This window comes from Zingiber officinale, unplaced genomic scaffold (assembly GCF_018446385.1).
Source record: "Zingiber officinale cultivar Zhangliang unplaced genomic scaffold, Zo_v1.1 ctg230, whole genome shotgun sequence".
In the NCBI taxonomy this organism is placed as follows: domain Eukaryota; kingdom Viridiplantae; phylum Streptophyta; class Magnoliopsida; order Zingiberales; family Zingiberaceae; genus Zingiber; species Zingiber officinale.
The window spans coordinates 10,374-23,224 of record NW_024589905.1 but is presented as its reverse complement, the minus strand read 5'-3'; positions in this window follow the sequence as shown (position 1 = coordinate 23,224).

The following is a 12,851-nucleotide window of genomic DNA, read 5'->3' as shown; positions in this document are numbered from 1 at the left end:
TAGGTCTTGGGCGATTCAGCCAAAGCTGACTCAAGATGTAGTATGATGTGGATCTTGTCCCACAAAATTCAGTGGGAGCATCATTTAATTAAAGGCCTAATTAGATGATAGAATATGATATTGATTCTCTGCATGTTTAATATGTTGTAGATTGCCATGTCACCAAACGCGAACACTCTCTCCCTACGATCTGTCCTTGAGAAGGACAAGCTCACAGGAGCTAACTTCCTGGACTGGTACAGGAACCTGAGGATAGTCCTCATGCAGGAACGTAAGCTGTACGTTCTGGAGCAAGCAGTTCCTGAAGCACCACCGGCCTCTGCCGCTCGTAGCATTAAGGATGCTCATCAGAAGCATCAAGACGATGCGTTAGACGTGTCGTGCCTAATGCTATGCTGCATGTCCTCTGAGCTTCAGAAGCAACACGAGAACATGAATGCCTTTGATATGATTGGCCATCTTAAGCAATTATATCAAGGGCAAGCCAGTCATGAGAGGTTGAAGTGACTCAGGCCCTCTTTTCATGTAAGATGAAAGAGGGAACCCCTGTAGGAACTCACGTACTCAAGATGATTGGGTACGTCGAGAACCTAGAGAGGTTGGGGTTCCCATTGGGCCAAGAGCTGGCCACTGACTTGATCCTGCAATCGTTGCCGGCAAGTTACCGTCAATTCGTCATGAACTATAACATGAACGAATTAGACAAACCACTGCCCGAGATGCTCAACATGTTGAGAACTGCTGAGCCCAATCTCACCACTACCAAGACCGATCAGTCACGATGGTGCAAAAGGGCAGGTGAGGGCAGTGGAAGCCCAAGGGTAAGGTAAGACCGGACAGTGCCAGCTCTTGACTCACCCAGGCGGGTGCGAAGGATGCTACACGCTTCCAGCGTGGTCGAGACGGGCCTTTGGAAGAGGCTGAGATCTACGGAGGATCTTAAGAAGAAAAAAGCGAGGCTTCATGTATAAATGTTATAGAAGTCAACCTTTCTATTTCTACATCATGGGTATTAGATCTTGGATGTCGTCTCACATTTGTACTAATGTGAATGTGCTGAATTGGCGAAGGCGAGGTGGACCTACGAGTAGGCAATGGAGCAAGGGTTCTGCTTGTTGTAGGAACATATTTTCTATCTCTGCCTTGGGCTTGTATTGGAACTAGATAATTGTTGTTATGTCCCTGCACTAACAAAGAATATTATTTCAGTTTCCTGTTTAGATAATAAAGGTTTTTCATTCATAATAAAGGACAAATGTTGTTCTGTTTATTTGAAAGATATGTTCTATTGTAGTGCGCATCTGATGAATGGCCTCTATATTCTAGATTTAGAGAGCCCTATCTATAACGTGAGTACCAAGAGGTTGAGATCAAATGAGTTGAACCCAACCTATCTCTGGCATTGCCGCTAGGCCACATAAGCGAGTCGCTTGTCGACTCCATAAGGATGGTTTCTTTGGACTCATTTGATTTTGAATCATATGAGACATGTGAGTCATGCCTTCCAAGCAAGATGACTAAGACTCCCTTTAGTGGACATAGCGAGAGAGCGACAGACTTGCTAGGACTCATACGTAGTGATGTATGTGGCCCTTTCAATATCGTTGCTCGGGGTGGTTATAGGTACTTTATCACATTTCTGCTGACTCGATAGATATGGTTATGTGTACTTGATGACACGTAAGTCCTGAATCCTTTGAAAAGTTCGAGGAATTCAGAAATGCAAAACCAGCTCGTAAAGTATTAAGATACTTGATCGGATCGAGGTGGAGAATACTTAAGCCATGAGTTTAGTGACTATCTAGCAGAGTGTGGATTCTCAACTCACTCCTCTGGAACACCACGGTGGAATGGTGTATCGAAAGGAGGAATCGTACCTTATTAGATATGATGCGATCTATGATGAGTCACGCAGATCTTCCTATATCCTTTTGGGGATATGCTCGGACACGGCAGCGTTCACACTTAACCGTGTTCCATCAAAGGCTGTGATAAATATAGGGAGAGGAGTCCCAAGATGTCTTTCATGAGAGTTTGGGGTTGTGAGGCTTACGTTAGCGTCAAGTCTCGAATAAACTGGGACCCAAATCGATAAGTGTTATTTTATAGGATATCCCAAGGAAACTAAGGGATATTACTTCTACATTCCTAGTCAACACAAAGTGTTTGGCTAAGGCCGGGGTCTTTCTAGAAAGGGACTTTGTTTCTAAAGGCTAGTGGAAGTTCGTTTGATCTTGAAGAAGTTCAAGACAACAACAAAAGACTAAAGCCTTGATGGATCTTGAGCAGGAACCACAAAGAGTTGTGGATGATGAGATTGTTGCAAGAAGTTGTGGAACAACAACTGTTCATGTAGACCTACCTCTTCGCAGATCTGTGCGTCGTCACCTGAGAGATACTCATTTCTCTTGCCCGACCAGGATGACGTTATGCTCGTTGAGAATGAGCCTACCACTATCGAGGTGTGATGAGCCCAGATTCGAGTCGTGGCTAGAAGCCATGAGATCGAAATGGATTCCATGTACACCAAGTTTGGACCTTGGTTGATCCACTGAAGGGGTCAAACCCATTGGGTGTAAGTGGGTCTTTAAGAGAAAGACTAACATGGACGGACTTACTCATACCTATAAAGGTAGGCTGGTAGCTAAAGGTTTCAAGCGATTATGGTATTGACTATGATGAAACCTTCTCTCGATAGCGATGTTTAAGTCCATTCGGATTATGCTTGCTATTGCGACCTACCACGATTATGAGATCGGCATATGGATGTCAAGGCGGCGTTTACGAATGGAAACCTCCTCGAGGATGTGCGGCACGGCTGAGGGTTTTAATAGATCCACGTACTAGCGGTGTTGCATAAGGCCGTTTATGGTGCGAAGCGAGCCTCTGGGCTGGAATCTTGATTCGATGATGCAATCAAACAGTTTGGTTTCATCGAGACGAAGATGAACCTCGTGTCTACAAGTGGGAGCACAGTTGTCTTCCTCGTATTGTATGTGGATGACATACTTCTCATTGGGAACGACATTTCCTCGCTACGATCTGTGAAGACTTGGCTAGGGAATTGTTTCTCGATGAAGGACTTAGGTGAAGCGACTTGTTCTAGGCATTAAGATCTATAGAGATAGATCTGAGAGATTGCTTGAAGTCGAATACATACATTGACACGGTATTACTTGATTTGCCGTACGAGAATTCCAAGAAGGAAATCTGGATGTCACGTGGTGTGAGTCTTCGAAGACTCAAGTCCCTCTTCAGAGAGAGAGGGACGCGTGGATAAGATCCCATGCCTCGGCCATAGGATCATCATGTCGCCGTGTTATGTACTCGTCACGATGTCTCGTATGCTTTGATCGCGGCGGATACGGTCGAGATCGGTGAGCATCATGGATTGCGGTCGAGAATATCCTTAAGTACTTGAGAAGGACTAAGGATTATTTCTTGATATTTGGAGGTGATGAGCATCTAGTTGTAAAGGGTTACATGCTAGCTTCCAAACCGACCGGGATGATTACAGATCGCGATCGGGTTCGTGTTACGCTTGAATGGTGGGTGTGGTGGAAGAGTTCAAGCGGGACACGATTCAGATTCTGACGGAGGTGAGTATATTCTTGCATTAGAGCGTGAGGAAGCGATTTGGATCCATGAGTTCATTTCGAGCTTGGGGTGGTTCCTAGCATATCGATCCGAGAGCTCTCTGCGACAACAATGGAGCTATTGCGAGCTAAGGAACCTCGCTCACACCGACAAAGCGTATACTACGGCGCTTCCATCTCGTTCGAGAGATCATGATCGAGGAGATGTGAAGATTTGGAGCCCACAGAGGCTAACGTCGCGGATCCCTTGACCAAGGCTTTGCACGACTAAGCGTGATGGTCACACTAGGTCATTGGGTAGAGACTACTCTGATTGGCACTAGTGCTGGTGGGAGATTGTTGAGAGCCCTAGAGCCAATCGTGTGATGGTTACTTTTGGACTCTTTGTATCATATTCTTGTACATATATTTCGATATATAAATAAAGGCATTGTGATTATTATACTTGTGTGTATTTGTGCTATATAAATAAGTATAATAATGTCCTAGTAGGTTCGTATCTATATCAATCGATTAGTTGAATCGATGGTGAGATGATATAGAGAACACTACACTTAATTATTCCTAGTCAAGTATTAACATGAAGGACAATGTTAATGCGTTGAGACTAGCATGTAGGTCAACATGATGACTTGATCTCACAGTCATGGATATGAGATATCAAGTTGACACATGGGTATACATTGAGAATGTATCTTGAATGACCCGCCGTGAGAAAGTATCGTGGATCGTTATATGAGTGTCATATACTTTCTCAGTGACTATTAGTATGACTTTAGTCCTTAGACACAAGTCACCATGGTTCCCACATAAGGAGTTATGTACTTTGGTTTCGTCGAACGTCACGTAACTGGGTGGACTATAAAGCGATTATTGGGTATGTAACAAATTATGCGGAGGGATGTGAGTGATGTAGATGGGATCATCCCTCCTATATGAGAGTGATATCATAGTCTTGATAGAGTGAGATCACTAAGTGCGTGGCCATGCCCAAATAAGGCAATATGTGATATTGCGCTTATTTGATTATAGTGTCTACTTGGAGTTCAAGACACTTAGATTGATTGGAGGATGACAGTACATGCCTCGTATAAGATCGATCTAGATATCGAGATAGAAGGACAATGTCACGTATTGTGAGTCACGATTATTAGTCGTATTGGTGATGTTGGATCTCAACATTCTTGTAACTTGGGTAGCAATGATGTGTTGCTAGATACCTCTCATTGCTTATGTCCCTAATTGGATTTAGGGACATTGCCAACGTTGACAAGAACCTATAGGGTCACACACATAGAGCAATAGATGGAGACTAGTTCATATGATGAACCAAGAGGAAAGATGAAGTCAAGTTTGACTTGGCTAAATATGGAAAGTCTATAAAAGGCAAGTTTGACTTGACCTAAATCCACAAGTTTGACTTGACTATGAGTTAGACTCAAGTATGATCCAAATGTTGGATAAATCAATTAAGGGAGTTAATTTGGTCATGTTTGACTTTGGCCAAATTAGGAAGGTTGAAAGTCAATATTGACTTGACTTGGATGCCACCACATTTGATGAGGTGGCATGGGAGAACCAATGGGGATGCTACACATCACCATGCCACCTCATGCTTGCCACCTCATGGGAGGTTACCCATGAGTGGCCGGCCACATTAAGGGGGCAATTAAGAGCATTAATTGCCCACTTAATGACATTTATGTGGCCGGACACATGATATGGTGGATTGATTGAATTTTTGAATTCAATTTTTTGATTCTTCTTCTTCCTTGGTGCTCTCGGCAACTTCTCCTTCTCTTCCTCCTCTTCTTGGCCGAAAACCACATAGGTGCTAGCACACCTTGTTTCGGTCATCTTCTCCACCTAATTGCTTGTGTGGACACATATAGAGGGGCTCTACTTTGTGCCCTCTAGATCCAACTTCAACCTTAGTCGAGCGGGATAAGCGAAGGGCACGCATCAAAGGTAGTTTTTCTTTAAACTATAGATCTAGGAGTAGATCTAACATATTCGGGTATTAAGCATGATATAAATACGTGGAATTTTTCGAATCGGATTTTTCTTTGCACGAGATCCTTGGCTAGGGTGTTTCGGGGTTTCCGCGACGCGAAAAGCGGTTTTCGTGGCCCGAAAAATTCTAACACAAAGAAGAGGCAGCAAAATTCTTAAAGCACCCAGAGAGAGGAAAGAAAATATTGGAAGAGATTAAAAAAACTAATGAATAATATTTTTTGTGATTAAGAGAGAAACAATAAAATGATGTGAACAAAACAATAGATTACAATTCCAAGAGGCGAATATCAAGAAAAATAAGTCAATTTTATTACTATTAAATTTTAAACTGATTTGATCATTCATTGTGTCAAATAGGATTTTTAGTTAAATTCAGAGGAGATCAACTTGACCTAAATCGATTCAGTTGGAGCTTAGGATTAAATTAGGACTTGTATCAGTAATATTTGGGGTCAAATCAGGATCAACTTGGGTTAATCTTTATTTATTCAATTATTGGATTAGTTTGAGACAAGTGGGCTTTAACTGGGATCTTTGAGGTAAGAGTGGTTCATTTGAATCTATTCAAAATAAACCTATTCAGAAGGTCATAAATGTGATCAGAGGGGGAGGCTGGTGGTATATTGCAACCTTCTCATCCTTTCCCTGAGCCTCTCTTTGCAGCCTGCTCTTGAGACTTCTCAAGAGTTCTCTTTCTTCAAGTTTCTCATTTGTTCCATTCCCGTGGTTAATCATTGTAATGTTTGTCCAATTACTCCACTATCCTGATCAGCCCATTAACTTTCAATTTCGTCATATCACCCATCTATTCTTCTTCATCTATCATTCCATGATTGCACGCTCACTCCCTTCCCGTCTTGATCTTCTTCTCGCCATGGTGCCTGTTCATCCCAATTTGTGTTTATTCTCCAGCGCTTTGAATGGATGCACCAAGGCAGGTCTATGAGTGATGAGATCATGTGAAGTAGAGTTTCCTAATGTGGCTACAAATCAAGATTCGTATACAAATTTGATTCAACAAGGATGCTACAACAATGTAAACAATCCAAGAGAGGATTCTGAGTAGTTTGACCCATAAGGGTGAGTTTCTTCTTCGTTTCTTGATTTCTCTTGAGAACGAAGCAACATCCAGAATGGTCTCAAAAGTTGGAGCGAGTAGTTTCTTTTATTGGGGTGAGTCTTTTATCTTCATTTCTTGTTTTCTATCAAGAATGAATCAACATTTGGAATGGTCAGATCAGGTGCCTGGTTGGCTGCGGCAAATCCAGGTGGAGGGTAAACAGTATAGGGCATGGCTAAGGCAACATCTGTATCAAGGTTTGCAGTTGTGCAAAGGATCTATGATTAGAATTATGTTGCACAATCAAACATATTGACTAGGTATTTTCTACTTTGATTTCATCTTTAATGAGATCATTCCGGTAGTAGTTGAAGGTTGGCATAATCATACTGCGCTGACCTTTAGTTCCAACAAAGGAAAATCGTAAGTGATCTGATGATCTCAAGGGTGGTGCTGCAGCCACCAGATCTCATAGAGTAGGAAAATATTGGTTACAGTAGTTTACATGATGCAGCACACAAATAAAATGGATTCTATCTCCTAAAGAAGACGAGAAATCAGGAGGAAATTCACACTTGCAGATCTAGATAGCAGGGAGAAGGCAAGTGACTAGGAGATACAGGAAGCGTTGACCAAAAAGATGTTTGGCAAGAAAAAGGGTAGCCGAAGGAGGGCAGACAAATGCTAAAAGAAGATCTTGAGAGCAAAACCATAAACATGGAGATGGAAGAGATGAACCCGAGTACATGTTTTAGTGAGAAGAAGGATATGGAAAAGAGAAGGTGGATATGGCAAAGAGATGAAAAGAGCAGATAAAGGTAGATCATATTGAAGAGTTCTGATGTAGGTAAAGGCTGGTTTGTTCTAATCATGGATCGTAGAAGTCAACTAGAATAGCTTCGAGAGGCGATATCAACGAGATGAGGTTCATTGTCCCTAAGCCAACAAAATCAAATCTGGACCAATACATTTGACTAGGTGTGGCTGCATCTAATGAGTTTCAGGCTTTGGATTGTCAAAACACTGTTAGATGCTAGAATAGGACTCAAAGGTGAGTGGTGATGATGAAAAAGATGGCTCCAGTGATGCCTTTGCAAAGAGGTTGAGGGAAGACGAAGTAGTAAGATGTTGACCTGGCACCGGATGGCCAACATCTCTGGAAGAGAAAAACAAGGGACAAAAGGCATACGTACCTCCAACATCATAGAACTCCCCTAGTGACCAGTGCACAGATTGTCAAGAGAGAAGATAGATGGTGAGCAACCTCACTGATGATGCGTTAGTAGTAGAGGAAGATGAAGGTAGGTGCACTAAGATTCTGATATAGCAAATGAAGATCTATTGGAATGAGGCTGGAAGCAAGGAGCGAAAGGAAAGAACACATCACTCTTGTCCTCTTAGCCACCGAGAGACAAGAATAACAAGATGCGGAGTTGGGTTGCAGAGTCCAATGTAGTGTGCGGCACCAAGGTGGAGAAGTGTGAAGGAAAATGAATGCGCAAGGAAGGTGACATTGTTGATGAGGATTTAGATGGACCCTGGAACAAGGATCAGACATTTTCAGTGCAAATCTAAGCAAAAGGAGCAATTTGACAAGGCTCCCAAGGCACTTTGGTAATGCATGTAAGAATCAATGAAGAATCACAAGCAACCACAATTGCTAGATTGCTAGACCAGAAGCAGCACTTCACAAGATGCATGAGCAAGCATAGGAAAAAGCGTAGGATTAATTGCATGTTGGATGGAGAAGAACCGTGAAATGGGTTGATGGAGAACCACCACACGTCAAACTATGAAAAGATCAACAAGGCAAATGACCTACTTGAATGAAGCGCACACCTTTTGAGAGACTAAGGCGCACTTAAGGCACTATTTTTCTCGCCTTATTGAAGTTTTAATTTTTTTTTTAAAGTTCAATCCATACTTTTAATTATACTTTAAATTAATTAGGTTGCATTAACTTTTGCATGCATGCGACACAATTTTCTTGCGTGATTCTTCCTTTCCCCTAGAAAATAAACATCAACCTCCCTTAGTCCCTTGCAAACTTGTTTTACTATTCTCTCTGCATGACTATTCCTCTCCCGTAAAAAAATCAACATCTGCCTCCCTCCCCTCCCACTTATTCCACTGATTTTCTCGTCCTGATTTTCAAAAATCAATACTATTTTGACACTGTATTTTGAAAACCAGCACCATAGAGAAAATAAATAGTTTGTGAATTTCATATTTATATTATTGTTTAATAGTTCGTGAAATATTTGAATTTTGTTAGTAAAATATTATAACAGAAATTCCCTATATATGTTTGAATTGTAAAAATTTATATCCAAAATGTCTTACTTCATGAAGGCGTGCACCTCACCTTGCGCCTAAAGCCTCGAGCCCCATAGCACCTATGCGCTTTTGAGCGCCTCACGTCTTAAATAACTATGGCCCCCACGGGTTGGCGCAGTTGGTTCAGGTTCATGCAAGGGTGTTGCTAACAATAGAATTGGATCGATTCCAACAGATGCGGAATGCCCTAGTTGTTGTCTCAACCCCTCCTTGCATATGTTGTTGGGTAAAATTCCCCGTAATTTACCTCCCTTCCAGACAATGGGTCCACCCTAGAGGGCCGCCAAGGTAACGATTTCACCTTTTGCGGCCAACGATAAAGACCAACAAAGGAAATGAACCACACACTAGAAAACTAAGTGGCAAACCATTGTGCACAAAGGAAGAATGCATAAGAACAAGAAAGAACAGGAGAAAAATTAATGCATGAGGGTAAGTTGCTAACCTTCTCATGGGGAATTTAAATTTAGGTAAAGACATTATGGCATTGACACACAAAACACTCCTGGTGCATAGGTATATAGAAAACTCATGACAAAACCCCCTACACCAGTAACCTTAATTCTGGATAGTTGTTAAGTTAGAGTTGAAAGATTAAGGAGATGGTTACTCAACGTTTTAGGTGAGATGGTGGAGCCAAATTCTTCTTTCAATATATTAACTTGTAAATAGATAGGCTTGAATTTACTGTACCGAGTTACCTCATTGCCCCTTCTGATTGCTTTGCTTGTACTGTTATGGCAATATTCTAATTACTTTCCTTGTTCATAGCGTCATGTTAGTTTATATATATGTGGATTATTTATGCAGCGTATAAGATGTTTTGCATGTTATCATGATTATTTTATATGTTAATATCATTCTATGTGCTTTTGTATGTGGTAGTGTAAGTTAATTTAATTATAGTTGATATATGGTTGACACATTTATAATTGTAAGTGATCCTGTCTGAGAAGTTGATCGCGACGGAGATCTGGAAGAAAAGACCCACCGTACTGATGAAGAATAATGCCGGTAGAACCTCGACCCGAGAAACCCAAAGCGGATCGGAAGAAAACCAGAATCACCGAAGGAAATCTGATGAGTAGGAAGAAATCCCCGTTCAGATAGGAGAAAGTCGATCTCCCAATATCGGCCGATACATGCCTGCCGAACGAAGGTAGGCCAATATCGGTCGATACATACTTGCCGTATGAAGGCGAGTCAATATCGGTCGGGACATACCTTCAGAACAAAGGTAAACCAATATCGGTCGATACATGCTTGCCGTATGAAGGTAAGCCAATAACGACCGATACATACTCCAGAGCAAAGATAGACCGATACATACAAACCAATGTTGGTGATATGCCATCGTCTCTCAAGGCCTGGAAATCCCGTTTTTTCTTCCTAAAGTTTCCCGGACCCACCCCTTGGTCTTCTGCGTGGAAATCCTCCTTGCCTCCTCTACCGGATGTTAGAGAGTTTCACCTGCTTCCCTTTTTTCCTGTTTATTGTGAGAAGTTATTAGGTCATCGACTCTCTATTTCAAAATGGTTGAAAGTTGAACTTCTGTATCTATTTGGCTTAAGCCCCGTCAAACCTGATACTCCCATTTCCTTAAGTAACATCTTGCCTTTTCTTTACTGCTTTTAATTGCCTAAACCGTTTCTTCTTTTCACACAGTGGAGAACTTCTATGACGCTTTGATCAATGACGAACTACGCGTGGAGGAGGACTTACTACGCGCTAAGGAGGCCGAATTCCTAGCTGCTCTTGCCCCTCCCCCAGCAAGTGAAGGGCCAACTATTTTAGCCGAAGTGCCTAGCTCGTCGGGGCTTCATGAGACTTCAGGAGGTTCTTCTAGGGATCCTGTTGCGCAGATCCTCCCTGATCCTGCTCCCTCTATTACGTCTCCTGCAGCTGTTGCTGTCTCCCCATCTACCTCTATTCCTCTTATCGAGCTTACATCCCCTGGTAGCTCTGATAAACCCATAACTGAGATTTCTACGGACAAGCGTCCGGGACGCAAGCTAACCAGGGCTCCACCAAAAAGGAGGCTCGTTCTTTCTGCTGATGAGCTTGCTTCAGAAGATTTTGTGTCAACTGACCTTCTTTCCGATGAGCCCACATTAGCAGAACTTTATCCTTCCTTGAATTTTCCTACCTCTCCTTTTCCTAAAACTAGTACTTCTGGTGACGCTTCTTTTACTTTTCCTTTGTCTATTCCGACTTCAGGATCTTTACCCTCTTCGCCTTCTTCTTACTTGGTTTTTGCTCCACCATCTATCCCTACTTCTTCTTTCTCAGCTGGCTCTTCTACCATCCCTGTCCTCCCCATATTACTAGAGGGCTCTTTTGCTAATTCTTGGGATGAGGTTCGTCCCCTTTTCGAGGGGCTTTCCGTCCCTGAAGCGATTGACCGCTTTTCTCATAAAGAGAATAAGGTACGATTATATACTCTTGCTTTCTGTTTCGGAAATACTATCTCACAGTTTTGGATATGCTTCCAGCGGTGGCTAGAGAACATGGGTTTCTCTCGACTATTACACATCTTATACACTGAGAACGAAAGATTGAAATCGGAGAACAAGGGGTTGCGACATCAAGTTATCGAATTGTCTTCTGCCGAGTTTTCTGCTGCCGCCCAGAAGCAATTTGAAACTCAAATTGAGAGCCTTGGAGCCCGACTCAAATTGGTTACGGACCTCAATCAAGAGCTGACCTCAAAACTTGGCGAACTCAAAGAGAATTATGAAGCAGAATTGAGCGAAAAGTTGGAGGCCTTGCTACTAAAAGAAAATGAGGTGGCATCTCTGAACAATTCTCTTGATTTAACAAAAGCCGAAGTCGCTACCAGGGAAAATGAACTGAAAACCTCTCAGATGGCGTTAGTGGTTTATAAGGAGCACGAAAATGTTCGTTACAAAGAACGAGCCACCGCCATGATCGAATCTACTGAGTTCAACCGGCCGATTGTGAGATCCATCTTGTCTGCTTTTACGGCAGGGGCCAAAGGGGCAGTTCAACAGTTGGAAGAGGAGGGCTACTTAGCTCGCGCTCCTCCTCCTAATTTCCTAAACCGTCGCAGACTTCTTGAAGAAAGACCTCCTGATTTGTACCCCAAACTAGTTCTAACTCATTCTCCAGTTGTTGTAAAGAAGGGGAATTGAGATTTTACAAACTTACGTGATTCTGAATAGTGTCTTTTGATTGCTGATCTTATTCTAATTTTGGATAATTTGTTGGTTTCATGTACGTGTACCAAATGCTACTTGGCTTGTTAGTGTCCAATTTTCCTCACGACCCATTCTTTACTGACCCGGTCGATATATGTATAAACATTGGTAAGTATCGTCCGGTATTCCGAAGGTACTCCCAATTATCCCCATTTTTTACTGACCCGGTTGATATATGTATAAATATTGGTAAGTATCGTCCGATATTTCGAAGGTACTCCCAATTATCGCCATTCTTCATTGACCCGATCGATATAAGTATAAACATTGGTAAGTATCGTCCGATATTTCGAAGGTACTCCCAATTATCCCCATTCTTCATTGACCCGGTCGATTTATTAGGATGGTTCAATTTAACCAGGTTGCTTCCATTAATCAATATTCGAGGCTTGACCTGTGCTTTGAACCTATATTTATAGTACTAATTTTTGTTTTGTCCTCATCAAGTCTCTTCAAAAATTATTTTTAGGGAAATTTTACGTCTTTTCCGAGGTAGTTTATTTGACTTCATCTCTTTCCCTTGATTTTTTTCTATGATATTATTACCTTTTATGACGATTGACATTCTGAGCACCTTTTATTTTCCTTTTCCCTCTCGTCTCTTCTGTTTAGAGGTTTTAGCAC